The following is a 4,613-nucleotide window of genomic DNA, read 5'->3' as shown; positions in this document are numbered from 1 at the left end:
ATGGCGAGTTCCTCACAGCCGCCTGTCCGTGTCCCTGGACTTTGGTACACATCTACTGAGTCCAGGTTTGATGCCGACATTTATTTGTGTTCCGGTGAGAGTCTGATAACCGCCTTTGAGTTTCCTCGTGGCTACGAAGTTGTTCTTCCTTCTCCTTCCGATCGGCCAAACTATCCACTGCCCGGCTATCTTACCTTCTTTAGAGATCATTTTATCGTCGGTCTGCGGTTTCCCATTCATCCGTTTTTCCTGCCATTTGTAAATACTTTCGCATCACCCTTCATCAACTAGTCATGAACTCCTTTCAGCTGCTGTGCGGGGTAGTTGTTATGTTCCACCTACACGATATTGCTCTTACTCCCCGGATCTTTCATTACTTTTATTATCCAAAATTGTCCAAGTTGGGGACTTTTCTTTTCCAAGTCCGAGTGGACTTAGTTTTCTCAACAAAATGTCGACCTCCAACATGCGTTGGAGGGAATACTTCTTTTTTGTATGCCTTCCCGAGTGGCCAGACTTTTTGATCCATTGGCAGCTCGAAGTGGCGAGTCAGCCTCCCTTGAAACAGTACAAGAGCTAATCGAACTACCTCAACGCAGCTTCAATGTTGGTTGATCAGAAGTATGCCATCCATAAGTTACTGCTGAAGGGTGTCCTATATATCTTCGACTTGAGTTTGATCTGCACCCAGCTTCTGTCCAACCTAGGTATGTGACTTCTTCACTCCTTCCTTTGATTCTAATTGATTTTTCTTCCTCTTTTGCAGTCAAAGTCATGCTACGTGCATGTCTAGCTGGCAAGGCTAAACTTGTGGATGTCGCGATCAATGTGGCGGCTGTGGAGGAGTTGGAGAGTCGTGGCCTGCAGCTGGTCAGCTCCCAAGAAGACCCCCCAAGACGAGAGCGAGGCGGCACCAGCCTTGGCGAGCGTGGGGGCGGCCAGCCGGACGCCCAGTGGCGAAGCGGCTGGCAGATCACATCCTACATCCGAATGACATCCGGTCGTTCAAGTCGAGGAGGCGTCGAGCTCGATCTCCTTAGGAGATCCACTGATTAGGCGCAAGAGGCACCGAGTGGAGCCTTCATCATGCTCTGTATCTTCGGTGGTGTGGTCTACCGAGCGGGTTGAGACTTCGACCCCCACTCCCGCTCAAGAGATTGCTGCCCCCACATCGTCTGACCGAATGCCATCATTGTTCGATCTACCACAAGGGACTATTCGTGCACCGCCAGTGGCATTCATGCCACCACCATCCAAGGTCAAAAAGTTGGGCATCTGTCCGGCATCTTCATCCTAGCCATCCGGACGAGATACCTCTGCCCAGTCATCCCCGAGTGGCTAGCGCCATATAACGATGGTTCTTCACCTGTCGATTGAAGAATGGCGCGAGTCGATGAGCACTGCATCCCGAGCCCCCAAGCACTAGATAATTATCCAGGGGTCACTTGTGTAGATATAGACTGACGCTCGAGCCCGTGCAGCAATGATGCCTCCGGGGGCACTTGCGGACAGCCACACCCAGATGTCGACTGAGGGAAGTGTTGTATTCTTCTTAATCTACTTTTGCTCGGCGCTTATATTTTCCTTATTTGTAGTATTGGGTAGAGAGTATGGGCATGTGCCAGAGCCTTACATTTTTGGAGGAGGAAGTTAAGAAGATGAAGGTGTCGAGCGGGCAATCATCTACCTCTCAGGAGCAGATGAACACCGAGATGGCTAAGCTGAGGGCTGATCTGGAGAGGAGCACCAAGCTCCTCGAGGCCGAGCGGGGAAAGAGCACAGAGCAAGCCTCTTTGTTGGCTCTGCTTAACAAGCAGGTCACCATTGTAAAATACCAGAAAAGGGCGAATAACTATAAGGGAATTTTCCAAAATTTTTAAAAAAATTTCGGGAATTTTTTGGAGCTCGTATGGCCTAGGTTACGGGGATAAATATTGAATCAGGAGAAAGCCTATTTAGGCTATTCCATTTTAACGAGGAAAAGTTTTAATTTTCTTTTTCTCTTTTATTTTATTTATTTATTAGTTTTTTGTTTTCTATTTCTTTCCTCTTCGCCGAATTCCCCGACCCGTGCCCCGTGCCCCGCACCCTGCGCCGTGGTCGTTTCTACTTCCCTTCCCCAACCGATGCACCGCTGCCGCCAACGCTCGCAACTCCTCCTCTCTTCCCCGAGCGTACAAAACCCCTCTCCTCAGCCTGAGCAATGGCAACCCTTTCTCTTTCTTTTCCCCTTTGGCTCCTGCGACGCCGAAGCTCCTCTTTGCCTCTGCCCCGATCCTCCTTGCACCGACGCAGAGCCCTAGAGCTCGAGCCACCGCCCGATCGCCGGAAGCAAGGGCTAACACCAGCCCTCATCTCGTTGTGCCCTAGTCGTAATCGTCGTGCCCTAGATCGTTGGGGATCGGCAGCGTGCGTCGATGACAAGGGTAGGTTCTTGAGTCGTTTTCTCTTGATCCTCTCTAGCCCTGTGCCCTAACACTGTCTATGATTGGGTAGCTGATCTCTATAGGGTTGATTGGTGTCTAGAATTGTTGATTTCTTTCTTAATCCGGAAATGTGGCAGCGAGATCCCTTTTCACAGCAGATCGACACACCTATATTAGTTAGGTTTTGGATGGTTTGATCACGGAGAAGGTTCAAGGTCAGTCCTACCAGTAAGTTTCTCAAAGTAGGTTTTCTTTATGTTGCCTTGATGAATCTGGACCTTTTGTTCTTAATTGGAGTAGCAAGGGTGGATTCCAACCAAGTGTTGTGTGCTGTGGATCAACAACCATTTTGTTCCAGCGTCAACAGTGGCTAGGTATTGAGGTAAGGTGTAGGGGAATTTGATACAAATTGGTTAAGTGTGAATTATCTTTATATTTATGTGTTGATTAGGGGTTTGCCCTAATTTAGTATTAGAGATTTTATTTAGCTACTTATTTGAATTTAGCTAAATACAATATACACATTGATTGGTACAGGACTTTGATTCGAGACGGTGTCTCGACGAGGGGTCTATTTCGGATTGAACTTTCCTATTGAAGGCGGGTACCTTGACTTATCTTTTAGATAATGTCTTGTTGATATGCTTAGTAGATTTTAATAAGTAGTAATAATTATGTTTATATCTACATCGATATGTCACTATTTGTTTCTGAACATGTTTTGTTTGTTACCTATTTAGCATTCATGCCTTGGTTATTATTTATGTTATAGAGGTAGTGACATACCATGCCATGTGATATACCGGACTAGTCATTTACCATATCTGACCTGTGTACCTAGATCGGTTTATTTGATCCATTTATTTTTGGTACATGTTTTATGGAGGTAGATATGGTTAGGATTTATATGCTTAGTGTCATGCACCATCTCGCATGATTGCATGTTGTGCGATAGTCGGCTCCATTATTGTTGAGCACATCGCCAGTTACATGGATCTACACACACAACCACTCATGGGTTAGTGGTTTTTATTCAGGCAGGGTGTGTTGCAACAGGTTGCTCTATTTGGCTCCATTGGTCCACTCATGGGTAGTGTGACTCAACGTGGTAGCCCGCAGAGATCCCTCCTCTAGATTGTCTCAAGGAGATGAGAGCATTGCGCTCCGCCACTTATGATTTGGGTAAGGAGAATAGGTGTACTCCGATAGCATTCTATCCACTCGGTCACTCATCAGGAGCAGTGATGAAAGAGTGCACGGTTGTCACAGCCCTACCCACTCAGTCTCACCATCGTGTGTGAGATGGCTGGCTGGAGTCAGGGTGACCAGGGCATGTCATTGGCATCATATGCATGATGTATTTATTGCTTATGGTTGCTGCACTTTATTTACTGCATATTGGATGGATGCATATGATTGACATGCATACAGGGACATGTATTTTCGGTCTGACGACCTTGTTATCCTGATAGGAGGTGCTGGTGAGTACAGTTTCTCCCTTATCTTTAGTTGTGCATTGTCTCATTACTTCTGGAGACTGTATGCACATTTATTACTGCTGGTTATTATTTACTATGCATGTCAACTGGGTATCCGCTAAGTGTTGGACTCACCCCCCATTATTACCATTTCAGGTGGAGGCTTTCCGGAGGAATTCCAGTCGCTAGTTTCCCCCTCCAGGTTGCGAGGATTTCCGTTTTGGATCTTCTCTTTGGTTTTATTATTATGTTATCATCTACATTTTCAGACTTGTACCTTTTGGCACTAGGATCTTGTATGATCCCTTATTATCGATGGGTTTTCGTTTGGATGTATGCTGGTGATTTAAGTTTTATGGGTGTAGTTGAGTAGGATATAAGATTTGAGTTTTATGGGTATAGTTGAGTAGGATATTTGAGATGTTTTCCATATTGTTGCTTATGTTTGGTTTTAACTATTAAACTGTGTGGGTGCTTGCTTAATATTTATTGTTATTATTCCAACCATGTTGGACGAGCTATATGTGGCCCTGAGGGCATTGTAGAAAGTTTCATAGTGTCACCCGTATAGGGAGATGCAGCCAAAATTTCTTCTGGCAGGGACTACCTAGTGCATGACAATATTTTTGGTATCAGAGTGATGTTTCAGATGCTTGGTTTTCATATTTTGGTATTGCGTGTTAATATGATACCAATATTTTTGGTATCA

The 4,613-nt window shown here is 45.7% G+C and overlaps 1 long non-coding RNA gene across 1 annotated transcript; it reads left to right on the top strand.

The window, feature by feature from the left end:
* The first annotated feature begins 2,053 nt into the window (after nucleotides 1-2,053).
* On the top strand, nucleotides 2,054-3,032 carry LOC121993866. The gene is made up of 4 exons (XR_006115451.1): nucleotides 2,054-2,426; nucleotides 2,497-2,641; nucleotides 2,727-2,808; nucleotides 2,964-3,032. It is a non-coding gene; the product is annotated as an uncharacterized LOC121993866 (long non-coding RNA).
* The last annotated feature ends 1,581 nt before the right edge of the window (nucleotides 3,033-4,613 follow it).

This window comes from Zingiber officinale, chromosome 6A (genome assembly GCF_018446385.1).
Source record: "Zingiber officinale cultivar Zhangliang chromosome 6A, Zo_v1.1, whole genome shotgun sequence".
Taxonomy (NCBI): Eukaryota; Viridiplantae; Streptophyta; class Magnoliopsida; order Zingiberales; family Zingiberaceae; genus Zingiber; species Zingiber officinale.
The sequence above is the reverse complement of the archived record's forward strand: the minus strand, read 5'-3'. Positions and strand labels throughout refer to the sequence as shown.